Consider the following 15,932-nt stretch of genomic DNA (forward strand, 5'->3'; position numbering starts at 1 on the left):
TGGGGAGAGTGTGTCCTGGAACCAATTCCCCACAGATACAGAGGGTGACTGCACTTGGTACTGGACTGCGAGCTCCTCCAAGGCAGAAGCCACGGTCTACAAAAGAAAGTAAAGTAGGCAGCTCCGTAAACTTTTGTAGTTTCCAATTGGGTGCAGCACCACGGGTGCTTTAGTTCTAGTAACAGTGTCAGGCACTGACACAAGCTCTAAATCCTCAGAGAAAAATCATTCTGAACCATCTTAGCTCATCCTTAAAGTACCAACCTGTGAATGTTATTCACCGTGCCAGGAGCTTTAACTCACTTTAAATTCTCACAGTCCTTTTTTTCTTCCTCTGCTTTCTAGTTTTTGAATGATAGCTAGCTAAATCCTAGTGGGATTGTTTATACCGTGGGTGCCCCTGGAGCCTAAGGTTATGGTAATATTAGAGTTTTTCTCACAATCCTTTTATCATTTAAAAAATTGAGATATTATACATAAAGTGCGTTGAGTGAACTAATCTTAAGTGTACGACTCGGTGAAGTTGTACCTAGGCAGACACCACCTCGGTAACTACCACCCAGATCAAGAGACAGAACGCTCCGAGCTTCCGTGAGGTTCCCTTGTGCCCTTTCCATTTCCCCTCCTCCCCCCGCGAGATAACCATTATTCTAATTTCTCTCACCATGGATAAATTTTGTATGAAATTACTCTGGAAGCAGTGTTAAGTGGAAATATTTGACCCACAGTCCCGCGGGGCTGGACGAGACGCACGCTCGGCTCCCTCTCTATAGGGCACCCCGCGGAGGCGCCAGGGGACCACAGAGCCACGGCTCCGCTCTCACCGACCCAAACCAGCCCCGCCAAGAGGCGCGTCAGGCCTCACGAAGACAGTGGGGGAGCACACCACAATGGCTGCCAGTGGTCACCCGCGGCTGCCTCGCCGCATCCTCCCCACCTTTCCAGTGGGCGTCGCTCCTAAACGACGGGCAGCCCGGGCGTGGCCCTGGACGCGACCCGCTGGAACACGAGCTGCCGGCGGGGGCGCTCGTGAGCTCGGGATGTGGGGTGCGCGCCCATTGGATGAACTTTCCCCGCGAGCTGGCCGGGCACAGAGCCCACCTCCCGGCCCTCTCTCCGCCCTCCCATTGGCCGTTCGCGTCCCACCCGCGCCCGCTCCCGTCCTCCTCCCGCCCGGATAGAAACGGGGTTGAGGGGGTGGGAGGCCGAAGCCAGGAGGAGGGTGAGCGGTCCTCCTAGTAAGGGGGCGCGAGAGAGCCAATCAGGACAAGACGTGGAAAAGAGGCGCCGCGTCAGCCAGTCACATTCCGAGGTCCGGGTCGGGGTCGGCTGACGCGAGCGCGGGCCGCAGCCAATGGGCGTGCCACCACCCGTCCACTCTTCAGCGGCCGGTCGCGGGCGGTGGAAGAGCGAGTGAAGGGAGCGCGACGGCGACGCCGACAGAGCCCTCGCTGGACTGCCGGGAGGAAAGCGAGGCCCGAGCCTCTGCGTCTAGGTGAGAGGCGGGGACGCCGGGCGGGAGAGGCGGGCTGTGGGTCCCTCCTCGCCTGGCCGGGGCCGCGGCTCTGGGAGCCGGGGAGGCAGGCCTGGCCGAGGCGGGGGCTACACCCGCTGCCCCGCCCCCGCCCACCGCTGCGTAGAGCGGGGGGCACCCGCTTCTGCCCGGATGGTCTATGCGAGGCTTGGCGGGGCCACCGCCCTCTGGAGAGCCGGGACTGAGAGCGGTGCCATAGGGAGGGGCCTGGTTTGCAGACGCGGAGCCTGGGGGCGCCGCCTGGGGCGGAGAGACCGCGTAGAGGTGGCGAAGGTGGGACGGGGTAGTTAACGGAGGAGCAGGTTTGTGCGCCTGAGGGTGGCAGTGAAAGGAGGCCTGTGATGGAAGGATTCTGGGTCTGGGGACGAAGAAAGTGATGGGAATAGGGTGATGCTCAGAAAAGGGTGCCCGGGGAGAAGGTGTGGAGCCGGGCGTGTGGTTGGCCTCTTGGAAGTAGGCATTGATTGAGACTGGGGGGAAATCAGCTGGGAGTGAAGGGAGGACAGGCTTGGGACACGTGAATCTGGAGTAAGAGGCACTTACTAAAGCCGGAAGGTGACCGAGAGGCAAAGGTTTTAGGTGAGGTGTAGATGGAGGCTGTTTGACTAGAAGGCGTTAGGTGGCCAGTTAGGAGAAAGTATACAAGGAGCAAACGAGGTAGGTTTATGTATGGTAACTGAAGGGTGTGGATCTTTTATGAGTAAGTCAGCAAGAATAACTGTCGGTTTTGTCAGGTAGGAGTCAGTCAGCCACATCCATAGGTTCATTCACTACTCATCGATGGCCAAACTCTCAGACTTGTTAACTCTCACTGCTGAGGTTGATTGTCCTCCCTCCCCGACCCTCCTCCTTCCTCCCCAACCCTTCTCCCACCCGTGTGACAGTTCATCTCATTGTTTTGCCTCAGCAGCGCACGAACTCATCTTCTCACAAGCCATGGCACAAATATTGTTTGCTTTTGATTGGATGGCAGTGAGGAATCGCTTAATTCTTATATCAAAAAAAGGTAGAATGTGTTTGTTTAAAGACAACATCAGAGGATACTTTCCGAAAACTGCAATACAGGGGAGTTTCTCAACAGTCATGTGTAATATAGCATAAAAATGATGCAAGATCTCTTATAGTAACACAAGTAAGAGTGAACATAAGTACAATTCTGTTACTCTATAAGAATCAAGCATTTTGATGTAGAATTTGATTATGCATCATGCTTGTTGGGAAATTTTTCAGCCTTGGGAAGAGTTTTATAGCTAAATAGGTTCAAAGTTCTTTTCACTTAGAGGAAAGAAAAACATGGTGTCACTGCTACTACCTTTCTGTTTAAAGCTTTGGAAGTTTTATTTGTGGGGTATGGGCAGAGGTTGGGGGCAGAGAAAAGATAGTAGAAAAGAAAATGGTCCATTACTACATTTCCATTGGATTTAAACAGGAGGAGGTGATACAACTGAGGTATAATTTCTGCCTGAGGATAGGGCAAAAGGATTGTGAAGAGTTAAGTGCTTCTTTACCAACATGAAATAGTACAGTGTTAAGGACAAAACCCAAAGAGGGCATTTGTCATATAGGATGTTTCCTTATTAACCAAATCAACAAAGCATTATGGGTAATGGACCATTCTTTAGGATGTAGAAATAGTTTTGTGGAAGTAATTTCTTGGTAATGCTAGTCACTGATCACATTTTACTCTTAGTATAACAGAGTACCTAAGTGCTGAGGTGCTGAGGCGACTTGGAGCAGAGAAGTAATCTGAGTGGTGTGGAGTTAATCAGGGAAAGTTTCCTGGAAGAGGTGAGTGTTGAGCCATCTTTTGAACTAGGAGTTGGGACATGGGTTTTTGCAAGATAAGAGGATGGCATTCCAGTAGTATGGACATGTTATAAGCAACTGTGGACAAGAGTGACAAATTAAAAATGGTTTTTAAGGAGGATTGAAGATTTGAATGAAGATTTTTTTTAAATAAATTTATTTATTTTATTTATTTATTTTTGGCTGAGTTGGGTCTTCGTTGCTGCGCGCAGACTTTCTCTAGTTGCGGTGCGCTGGGGTTACTCTTCTTTGTGATGCTTGGGCTTCTCATTGCGGTGGCTTCTCTTGTTGTGGAGCACTGGCTGTAGGTGTGCAGGCTTCAACAGTTGTGGCATGCGGGCTCTAGAGCGCAGGCTCAGTAGTTGTGGCATACGGGCGTAGTTGCTCCACAGCATGTGGGATCTTCCCGGACCAGGTTTTGAACCCGTGTCCCCTGCATTGGCAGGTGGATTCTTAACCACTGCGCCACCAGGGAAGCCCATGAATGAAGATGTAAAGGTGTAGAAATCAACTAAGTTTGTTGTTATAGCTTAGTTGATAAATGATGGTTTTGTATGGTGGCTAGGAGAGAAAAATTAGAATAGTTGATGATGGATTGGAGATAAGTAGTGAAGAGTACAAAAATGTTTTTTGATAGTTATGATAAGAGGAATATGGTGAAAGTAAATTGGGTTGTTGAGAGGTAGATTTGGTGTTCAACTGTATATAATAGTAAATATTTTTGATTCCTGTACTAGATTATGTTGATAATAATAGCAAAATTTATTGGGTGCTACTTTGTGCCAGAAACTGTTTTGAGCTTTCCAAGCATCATCTTCCTTTGATTATCCCTACTTTATAGGTGAGAGAACTGAGGTTCAGAGAGATTTAATTTAACCAAGGTAACACAACTAGTAAGTGGCAGGTCAGGGTTGGCAAAGTCAGTAAGTAAACGTGCATTGAGCATCTGCTTCATGCCAGGCATTGTGTTATTAAGTGCTAGGGATTCAAGGTTGACAAGCAAATTCAAGGTCAGGCCTGAGCCATGTTTTAGAGATTGTCAGGAGTTAACAGAAGAGAACCAGTGAAGAAATAGAAAAAGATTAATTGGAGAGACTTTTGTAGACACTGAGGAATATACTGTTTAGGGAAACTTAGTAGAGTTTTAAGAAAGAGGAAGTGATCAGCAGCAAAATATGTAGCTGAGAGACTCAGAAGAACAAAGATCGAGAAGAAACCATTGAGTTAAGTAACGAAAAACATAGTGTGAATTTGGTCTCAAGAAAGCCAAAATGAAGATACTAACATACAGGCTGGTAGTTAATTGTGTTTAGTGGCAAGTGCTCTATACAGATTTAAAGTTTGGTATGAGCACAATTATGGTCAAATTCATAGGAAAGATGTTGGTATGTCCCTTTGTAATATTTTAGTTATTGGCTGGTAAAATCATGGGTAGTTTAAAAATGCTGGTACTTTTTGTATTTTTCCAAGTTTAAAAAAAAGCATTGTTATTTTTATCATTAGTGGGGAAAAATCATTCAACTAAAATGAACTAATAGAGAGGGAATATGTGGGTGGTCTAGTCTGTACTATGTTTGGGGTAGGAGAGAAGATGGTCTTATTTCAGTGTCTACTGCATATGAGCCACTTTGCTAGGCACAATCCCATCTTGGCAATGACTTGTTATTGTTGGAAACAACCTGAAACTACATTTGCTTAATCTGAGGGATCAGGTTACTAAAGCACCGTGAATCATGGAGATATGGTCTTGGCTTTTCTGAACATTGTTTAATAAATGAATTTAAGGTTAAAAAAACCAAACCAGTCGTACATTGAGTCATTTTAACTGTGTCTTTTTGGCGTTATACCCTTCTCTCCTCCCACACGTAGGTTTATAGTTCCTCTCTTCAGTGGGTTTGTATTGGGCTTAGAGTCTCAGTTCAGTAAGGCAACATGAAAGTGCTGAGTTTACATATAACAAATTTAACTTAAACACTTAAAATTCGTCATTGTTTTCAGTTCCCAATTTGAAGAAGAAAAGAGATAAATTTCAAGAAAATAAGCTTTTCTTATCAAATAATTATTCCAAAGCAAATTAGTAGTATTTGCCCTAGGGCTAGTACAGATTTATTCCAATCTTATAAATCAAGAATGGGACGTAGTTTTTAGTTTTAATTTCATTTGGTCCATAGGAATTGTGGAAGGAAACTTAATATTTCATCTAGGCACTGTACTGTGTTCCTTAAATAAATTATTACATTTAATTCTCAGGCAGTTCTCTAAGGTGGATATCTTATTTTATGAAGAGAATGAGATTCAGAGAAATTAGTAACTTTCCAAAGGCCAGAGAGCTAAGTGGCAGAGCTGGAGATTCAAATTTGCTTTCTCTGACTCCAGAGCTCATGCATATGAGATGTATGGCAAGAAGGACTTGTTTATTAATACATACAACTGAAAAAAATGCCACATAGCCTTAGGTATTTAGTAACTATTCGTTACTTTAGAAGATGGGACTCTTGCTCTGTGTGTTTGTGCCTGTGACACGGGGTATTAAATGATAGTGATTTTTGTGTCTTATAGGGTGCGTTATATTTTATTGCTTTAGAAGTGTGTGTTTTCACATTTTAATATTTTTTGAAATGAAGATTTTACAGTGTCTATATTTTTTTAAAAATGTTTACAAAATGGATACTATGTCTTAAAGTCAAATGTGTCTCAGAATTAAGGAAGTGTGGTATGTGCATATAGTATTCATGTATATCTGTCTTAGCAGTTTGTTTGCATTTTCTTCCCAGCCTCCTCCCTTTACTTAGCGTATTGCTTTTTTTTTAGTATGGTAGAATACAGAATTGAAGTGTATATTAATAATAAAATAGTCATTCTCTTTAGGTAGTGAATATTATGGTGTAGGAGAAAATTTTTTATGTAGAAAATTCACATTGCACTGTGAATGAGCAGATCTGAATTTTAATTTTAGTTTTGTTAGCAACTTGATGTGTAACTTGAGGCAAGTCACTTCCCCTCTCTGAGCTTTAGTTTCCTCATCTGTAGAGTAGAGTGGGGAGGGGAACTTTTAGACCTGTCTAGCTTAAAGAAACTGTATGCCTTCTTTCTAATTAAAAATGTGGATGCCTTAGAGACCTTTCTTAAAATACTGTATTTGTTGCTTTTTACTTTTTTTTCTTTCTCTTCATCTCCCTGTCTTCCCTCCCTGCCCTTTTTTCCATGGATCCTTGAGGGTGTTGTCAGATTCTTAATTTATTAGAGAGTATGAATTACTTTTTATATCCTCCATTTGTGAAGACAGGATATCTGAGAAAAGTAGGTAACCAGTAAGTAGTGAATGAATGAATGAATGAATATGTTTTATCTGGTTAATAAAAGAATTGTTTAAATAAAATACCATCAAAGAGTTGTTGAAGTTTCATTGAAGGATAGTACTGCTACCTTTCACATAAAGAATGAAATATGTTCAGCAAAGTAAGTATCTGCTCTCTACTGGGCAGATGTACAAAGAGGAAAGCTCCTGGACCCGTCTTTAAGAAGCTCTCTGTTCTAATAGGCGAGGCAGATGTCTTTAAACTTTGTATTACGGAAAATTACAAACATAAAAATACAGTAATATGCATATCACTAGCTTTAACATTTTTCAACTTGTGGTCAATCTTGTTTCATCTGTATCTCCACCCACTCCCCTCCCCCTTTTTAATTTTGAAGCAAGTCCCTAGACATTTTTACCCATTTTTACCATACAGCATGGTAAGTGCAACAATAGACATGCTAATCTAAGTGAAGTGGAAATTTCTTCATATAAATATATTTGAGACTTGTATATTATACTGTTCTGAGCAAGAGAAATTAGATATAATAATCTACTGTAGGACAGGGATAAGTAGTTGGAGAGACTGAATATACATATATAAAACAGAATGTAGCAACGTAAGATCATATGTCAGTATTAGAGATTCTAAAAGGGAAATGACATTGGTGGAGTGTGTGTATGTATGTGTGTGTGTGTGTGTGTTTAAGTTTTAACCGTTTGACAGTTTTAAGATTACTTTGAGAAATCTAGTCTAGATCATTCTTGTCCTTTGTGGAATTTTTGCCAAAAATGTTGGCATGGCAGTCACATGAGAAATCCTTCTTGAATGTAAGGAATTCTTACCACTATATCTTATTATTTTGGAGTATTGACTTAAAAACTTTGAACTATTAACTGAGAATTAAAATCTTAAAATATATCCCGTAATGCAGAGTCTTAGTCAAAGGTCATAAACTTCTTTGAGCATCTCAAAGCTTTGTGCTGTCTCTCCTCCTCAGAAAAAATATACATATACACTTAGTTTTTCGAATAATTTCAGGAGGCTAGTAATAAGACTTTCAAAACCCATTCAGATATCTTTGAAGGTTTATAGATTCTGGTTTAATAATCCATTCTTTAATGTATAGGCAGATAGCATACTGCTAAAATCCAACTTATATTTATTACTTTGTGCTCTTCACCTTTTACAAACAAGTGTTTTTTTTTTAACTTTAAACAATTTTTATTACACAAAGGTTGTCACATAATTGGATATTGCTCTACTCTGTACACAATTATTCTTACTCTCCACAAAAAGGCTGCTTCTTAACTTCTCATTTGTTGATGGCAATCACTAAAATCCTGATTTTAACAGAATAGTAGTAAAAATGCCTTAGTGTTTTAAGTTGAAAGCAGTACATTGGTACATGGCTCTTGTACTCATTTACCAGGAATGTACAAATGTCTTTATTCAAAACTACAAAATATATTGTCTGTAGGCATGGACAGTGACAGCAGTAAACCATTCTATGTTGTCAACTGAAACCAGTAACTGATGGTTATAGTGATTTTCTTAAACATCAACCAGCCTTTTCTTCAGTCATCTCCTTCAACTGACCTCTCAAAGTTATTGGTGAGGAACGCTGCCTTGAGCTTCCTCTCACAGCTCATTAATGATGGTAAAGCACTCTTCTAGGAATTAGGACATGCCACCTCCCATACCACCTCCCATTCCACCCATCCCGCCCATTCCAGGATCCTTCTCTTCTTTAGGAATTTCTGTGACTATGACTTCTGCTGTAGTTAACAGAGAGGCCACTCCAGCAGCATCCAGTAATGCACTTCTTACACCCTTAGTTGGATCCGTGATTCCTTTTTCCACCATATTCACAAAATCTCCAAGCATAGCATCATAACCAACTTCTGAAGAACTTTGCAGAATTTTCTCAACTATCAGTGATCCTTCGACACCTGCATTCTTAGCAATGGTCATTGCAGGAATTTTGAGTCAAACAAGTGTTTTTCGTTATTGAGTGAAATTATAAAATTCATTATGCAAATGCCTAATTTTTTAAAAGACCAATTCTTAATTGGATTCTTGGAGGAAAACAACCTGTAGCCAGTTTGAATATGTAGGAATGATTTTTCCAAAGATTTTGGAATAAGTGTATGGAACTTTATATAATGGCTGCTATCCATCCTGAATTAAGATGAAGTAGAATATGACTTAAGAATGAATAAATACATAAATACCACTTTTTCAGAGGTAAAGGAAAAAACTTCTTTGACCTCTCTTGACCTTAAATAGTTAAGATCTGTGGAGGAAAGGATCTGTTAAAAGTATTTTGAGGTTCACATTTGTGTTAAAACAACTCCTAGATATGATACACAGAGGCTTAGAAACATGTATTGGTCTGACAGAGGATTGATTCTCAGTAGAGTCCTGAGATCATAAGTGTTTATCGTCCATCTACTTTGAAGGATGGTCCTAGATATATTTCTTAGAAGTATGGGTTTGTTTTTTTTTTAACATCTTTATTGGAGTATAATTGCTTTACAATGGTGTGTTAGTTTCTGCTGTATAACAAAATGAATCAGCTATATGTATACATATATCCCCATATCCCCTCCCTCTTGCGTCTGCCTCCCACCCTCCCTATCCCACCCCTGTAGGTGGTCACAAAGCACTGAGCTGATCTCCCCTTGCGATGCACCTGCTTCCCACTAGCTATCTATTTTACATTTGGTAGTGTATATATGTCAGTGCTACTCTCTCACTTTGTCCCAGCTTACCCTTCCCCCTCCTCGTGTCCTCAAGTCCATTCTCTACATCTGCGTCTTTATTCCTGTCCTGCCCCTGGGTTCATCAGAACCATTTTTTTTTTTTTTTTAAGATTCCATATATGTGTGTTAGCATATGGTATTTGTTTTTCTCTTTTTGACTTACTTCATTCTGTATGACAGACTCTAGGTCCATCCACCTCACTACAAATAACTCAATTTCGTTTCTCTTTATGGCTGAGTAATATTCCATTGTATATATGTGCCGCATCTTCTTTATCCATTCATCTGTCGATGGACACTTAGGTTGCTTCCATGTCCTGGCTATTGTAAATAGTGCCGCAGTGAACATTGTGGTACATGACTCTTTTTGAATTATGGTTTTCTCAGGGTATATGCCCAGGAGTGGGATTGCTGGGTCATATGGTAGTTCTGTTTTTAGTTTTTTAATGAACCTCCATACTGTTCTTCATAGTGGCTGTATCAGTTTACATTCCCACCAAGAGTGCAAGAGGGTTCCCTTTTCTCCACACCCTCTTCAGCATTTATTGTTTGTAGATTTTTTTTGGATGATGGCCATTCTGACTGGTGTGAGGTGAGAAGTATGGGGTTTTAAAAATTTGTGGATTGTACCTAAAATATAATCATAATAATGGTTATTAGCATAAGCAGAATCCTTAGGAGATAGGAACAGATCAGTTAGCTGCTAAATGGGACATTTGACTCTGCAGAGCAGAGCATAGGTTGTTTGAAGATCAGTGAATATTAGGTGTATGGCTTTAAAATGATAACCTTGTGACCCATTGGAGTTAATAATTTTCTGAGTATCTAATGTATTACTAGGAAATAACTTATTCTAATACACAGTAATACATAGACTTTGAGAGCTAGAAGAGGATTTATCCATCAGTGATTTAGCCTCCCCTTCAGTGAATTTTATGAATGATCAGAGCAGTTAATTGACTTGCCCAAGGTCAGGTGGTTAGTGGCAGTCCCAGCAGTGTAGTCTGTTGCTCTTATTTATCTTGGCTGTCTTTTCGTTCTGGATCTCAGTTTCTGGAGAAGGAAATATCTTGATACTTAGAGTTTTTAGCATTGTGACTTTGATTCTCAGTTGATAAATTGACTAAGAATTCCCTGGGCTTCTTAGACGCGTTAAGTCAGTTTCAGAGCTGGAAAAAGATTCTAAGAATCCACAAAGTCATCAAACACTTCCCTCCTGTTTTCTATACCTTTCTGTGCTTGACAGCATTTTGTTTGTTGCAAGCTGTACATAAGAACCTGGCAAGGTTTTAAAGCTAGACCAGGAAGATTTTTGAGAAGAGACTTTGTTATGGGATTCAGTTGTTTAAAGAGATTCCTGGAAGCTTCCTACTAGAAACTAGAGACTGGAGGGATCATTGACATTCAAGTTCAGAGAAGTTTGAATTACTTCCACGAAGGGCTCTGAGTCCAAGTCCTCATGCCACATTTGGTTGGTGTGGACCTGGTGACCAGGGAGAAGACCTGCCCCTGTAGCTGGGGTAAAGACCTTTAGAACAGTGACCCTCCAGCTCTTTTAATCCCGGCCCTTTAGCTGGGTCATTCTTTAGCTCAATAATTCCCACTTTCTAGTGGAATAATAACTAAATTGTCAAGGTATAAGCATTTTGGTGGGGAGAGGGACTTTCTTCAGCAGTTAGGGAAATGGATGGTTCCTATTTGAATTGCAAAAAATATACTTATCTTAAAGTCTAGACTAGTTAGAAAACTGTAGGTCTCAAATTCTAGTGATGGAATTATATAACACATTCTGCTGGTTTAGTAAAACAACTAAAATGTTAATAATGAAGCTCAACTTAATTAGAAGTAAGAATAATGATAATTGAAAACCATGACCAGTTTCACTGACAGTGATTGATTGTTCCTCTTGAAAATTACAGAATTCCCGGTTTTGAGTGTGCATATTTGGTAGAAGCTTTGCAGCATTGTGAGTTGCAGCATGCAGAGTTATTAATTGTATACAAACTGAAGTTTTCGGTACATTCTAATAACACACTCATATTTGCAACGCTTAATACCTGGCTTTATAGTTTATTCATAAGTAGCCTTGTGGATCAATGGAAGGTCATGCTTTCTAAATCATTTGTAGACCATGGGAGGTTTGGTCCGTGTTTGTATAGTCATTACCTTAGAAGGCTGATGTGGTAATAATGAGCTTTTCAGGAGCATTGTTTCCCTAGCGGTGCTGGGAAATTGGTGAAAGACCAGCCTTAAAAAGAGGTCAGATGAACCGGTTTGCAGGGCAGAAATTGAGACACAGATGTAGAGAACAAACGTATGGACACCAAGGGGGGAAAGTGGCGGGGGGTGGGGGTGGTGGTGTGATGAATTGGGCGATTGGGATTGACATGTATACACTGATGTGTATAAAATGGATAACTAATAAGAACCTGCTGTATAAAAATAATAAATAAAATAAAATTCAAAAATTAAAAAAAAAGAGGTCTAGGAGTTTCTTTACCTCAGTACATTTTGTAGGTCTTTGATATGCTAATGCACTTTATAGCTCTCCTGGTTGGGGATAAAGTGTACAGCTTCCCAGCCCCATTTACCACAATTTGGAAAATGCTGCCTTGGCGGACTAGAGCCTGTTTTTAGGTTTCAGCCTTGGGAACAGATTCAGAAGGCTTCATAAGAAAGTGACACAAGAGAAACAGAGAGGAAATACAGCATGCAGCAGGAGCTTCAAAGCACTTTTCCGTAGTTAAGAGTTGCAGGTTATTTGCTATAATAATCAGACTGAGTATAAACAGCTTTTAAACAAAGTCTACTTCTGTAACCAGTGAAATACCTGACTCTAACAACTTGTTCTTAAAGTTACTAATCTTCATGAATAGGCTTTGGTAGTTTTAAATCAGACCACACAAGAGACATGATTAGTAATCTGCCTGAGTCAATTTTTTGGGTAAACTTGTATGTGTACGTCTACATGTAATGTTCAGGGTATACATGGAACATTTTCATGTTAAAATCAGTTCTTCTGAGTAATTTGAAATGTGTATATATTTTCACATAAAAGTTCTTAGTTTATTAATCGTCTCATGAAAAATCTGCACAGTCACCACAGATACAGTCACTGCAGAGTCTTTACTCCTTCTGTTGTCCAATCTCCAGCTCACTTTTTCCCAGCACCAACGTTGGCCTTTGCAGTCCTCTTGACTTTCTTCATTCTGTTCTTCGTTCCTTTTGCTGTTTTCTTGAAGTCTTTTTCTTATGCAGGCCATGTCTTGCACATCTATGTTAGGGTTCATTTTTCTTTCTGTAGTCCAAGGAATCGTAAATCCTGCCAAAGCCAGTTGTCTTGCCACCGCCAAAATGGATTCTGAATCCAAATCCAAAGATGACATCTGGTGTGGTCTTGTACATTTTGGCTAGTTTTTCCTGAATATCTCTCTTAGCTACTTTTGCCTTCCCAGGGTGAAGGATGTCGATGACCATTTGTTTCTGATAAAGTAGTTGGTTGGTCATGAACTTCCTGGTCTGGAGAGCTACTGTGTCATTTATGATGGTTGCTGATCTTCAAGCAGCCAGAGAGGAAAAGAGTGAAATATTTTTATATTAATTCTTAGGTATATTATGGAATCAGATGCACAACTTTAATGAGTTTTTAAGCAAAATGGGATATTTTGATTTCTGTGTTGTGTTGGAGAAGTTTAAGAAGCCTTATCTTTGCTAATACACTTAAAATACTAGTATGCCTTTGTATATTGTATTTCACTTTTTTGAGTCAAAGTGTTAAGATAAAAATTACAATATTTAACATGAAAACATTTTTATTAAGGTAAGGAGTCTGTAGCACAATAGTTGATCTAAAGAAAATCATGTATGACTTTTGGATGTTACTCTTTTAAGATTGTTTTCTCCCAGAATGGAATTGGATACATGTTTTTGCAAGCAGTGGAACTGTTTATTACCAAACTGTGTTAACAAGAGCACAGCCCTTCTTCTGTAGGCTTTACAGTAGAGAAATTACCCTACTGGTACAGGCCTTGAGGACAGAAACAAAGGAAAATGGGTATTGCTAAAAAATTTAAGTTTTCTTGTTAGTAGATAATTTTAATGCTGTAGAATTGACATTTCCTCTCTGATGAAGTAGAACTTGACTTTTAAGGATGTTTTTGTGTTTGAGTTTTACATCACTCAAAGGAATTCTGAGTCTGATTTTTCTTAACGTGTAATATTTTCCAGGATAATGAGGTTTTAGAGGCATTTTAACTTGCCAAAGTGCCATGCTTACAGAGCAACATAAGTATACAAAATAGTTGTGTAGTGCCCTAAGAACTAATGAACCTACTGAGATTCCTTACCAAGATGTGTCGCAGACATTGGGGAAGATTGGATATAGAGAGTTAAATATTGGCATATCAATGTCTGTGTAGGCAAACAGAGTGGCCATTATATTCACTTCAATGGGTGCTTACAACAGGGTTGGACACTAGCATCTTTTATTGAAAACTAAGATGCTAGAGTTATTCTTTTGTTTGTTGAAAAATGCTTTGTAAGCCTTAATTTTTGAAAAGAAAAAGGAACCCACTATTCTTATCAACTTGTACATTTTGAGTTTGCATTTTTTAGTCCTTTTTTTGTTGTTTACAGCTCACTTGCAGAGGTTTTCTTTTACGTTGAGTCTTAATCAAAACACTAAATAAAGATTCTAGAGTTATTAAAATATAGTAAAAAGACGCTAGACCAGGGGTTCCCGACATGCCTCCAGATGAGAGTCTATCAAAAATTTTAAAAGAAAATATATGCTTACCTATAATATGAGGCCTCTTAATAGTCTAACTGAAATGAGTTGGCTTGTTTTTGGCTACAAGTATGTCAACTCCAAGTAAAAATCTACTGGTTAGAAGTTCACAATTAAGTGAATATGGGAAAGTGAAATTTTTATTCAGTGAGTGAGATTATTTGGTGGGCAAAATCAGTTGACCCTGGAGCAGCAGTGAAGGTTATGGATGCCAGTCTTCCGAGAAGTCAAAAAAATCTGTGTGTAATTTTGCAGTTGGCTCTCTGTATCTGTGGTTCTGCCTCCTCAGGTTCAACCAACTGCAGGTTGTATAATGCTGTAATATGCATTTGTTGAAAAAAATCTGTGCATAAGTGCACCCATGTAGTTTAAACCTGTGTTGTTCAAGGATCATCTGTACTTAAAAGTATGAGGCCCATGGGGCCATATTTTTTTTTAAGGTATTTTGGGTAACTTGAACATGGATCAAATGTGTTACTGAACCAGGTTTGTTTGCCTGATGTGCAGCATGCCAAACGCTGAGACACCGAGGTTTGCAGCAGAGAAAGTGTTTATTCAGGAGACAGCCAAGTGAGGAGATAGGAGACAGAGCAGATCTCAGATCTGCCTCCCTGAAGGCAAGGGGTTTGAAATATTTATGGGATAAAGAAGCAGGGTGGTATTAGGCATGGGGAAAGGTGATTGGAGGTAGGGAAAAGGTGAGGTAATTGGTGTTCTTTGCAGGCATATCTGAGTTACATGCTTCTTCTTGAGATACATGTCCAAAAATGGAGGCACTTAGCATGATCTGAGGGTGGAGTTTTGAGTCCTCTGACATCAAAAGGTCATTTATTGGACACCTCTGCAGGCCCAGTTTTAGGGTCAGTGGTCCCAACCAAAAATCTTAGCCAGCTTGAACTGGATAAGAGCTGACTCCAAGTTTCTGGAAAACAGCATAAGCCCCCAATACTGTAGGGACACAGAGGTGTTATCTATAGGGGGTGGTTAAGGAGCCAAAAGAAATAATTAAGATGAGCTTGATCAGTGAAAGCATATTACAAGCAGGGGGGTTTTAATAAGCTGTTCCCTTAGCTGTTGTTCTGTAAGACAAGCTCAAGAATTTCTTTTAGTCATCAGTTTCTTTTAACCTATGGGACAGTTTCAAATGGTTGACCCTCTCAAGAGTAATGAGCAGTTACTTTACCATATTCTTTGTGGCAGATTGTATTTTCCAAAAGTAGTTGTAACAATGTGTCCCTTCTCACATGTTCTTGTGACCTTGACCATTCTCTCATCCTGAGGTGGAGTTTATGTTACCTTCCCTTGAATTTGGGTGTTCCTGTGAATCACTTGTGAGCAATAAGGTGAGGTCAGAAAAGGTGAGCTTGTGTCCAGCTCACCAAAATACTGGTCCTGAAGTCTTCAACAGCTTTTCAGCAGTATAGCCTGAGATTGCCATGCAGTAAGGAAGCCCAGACTGCCTCATGTGGACAGACCACGTGAAGAGGCTCTAAGATAGGAGCTAGAACTGTTCAGCTAAAACTGCTTATTCGAGCCCTTCTCAAATTCCTAACTCTCAGAAACTATGAGAGAGAATAAAAATGATTATTGTTGTTTTAAGATGTTGTTTTAGAGTAATTTTGTTACATAGCAATAGATAATCAGAACAGTACTTTCCCTGAATCTGCTACTATATACTGAGATTTGTCAGTGTACAGATGTACAGTCAGTGATATACCCCAATGGTTTGTTCTGGGATCTGA

At 40.3% G+C, this 15,932-nt stretch overlaps 1 protein-coding gene and 1 pseudogene across 4 annotated transcripts in view; one reads left to right on the forward strand and one right to left on the reverse strand.

Annotated features, from left to right (window-relative positions):
• The first annotated feature begins 1,178 nt into the window (after nt 1-1,178).
• Nucleotides 1,179-15,932, forward strand: part of FAR1 (fatty acyl-CoA reductase 1) — a 74,421-nt gene continuing 59,667 nt past the window's right edge. The window contains exons 1-2 of one of the 4 annotated variants that reach the window (XM_036860416.1): nt 1,179-1,495; nt 3,225-3,322. The gene's annotated coding sequence lies outside the window, so the exon portion shown is untranslated. The remainder of the gene's footprint in view (nt 1,496-3,224; nt 3,323-15,932) is intronic. The other 3 variants (XM_036860419.1, XM_036860417.1, XM_036860420.1) reach the window with 3 other exon arrangements.
• Nucleotides 12,559-13,839, reverse strand: LOC118899541 (annotated as a pseudogene).

This window comes from Balaenoptera musculus, chromosome 8 (genome assembly GCF_009873245.2).
Source record: "Balaenoptera musculus isolate JJ_BM4_2016_0621 chromosome 8, mBalMus1.pri.v3, whole genome shotgun sequence".
NCBI lineage: Eukaryota > Metazoa > Chordata > Mammalia > Artiodactyla > Balaenopteridae > Balaenoptera > Balaenoptera musculus.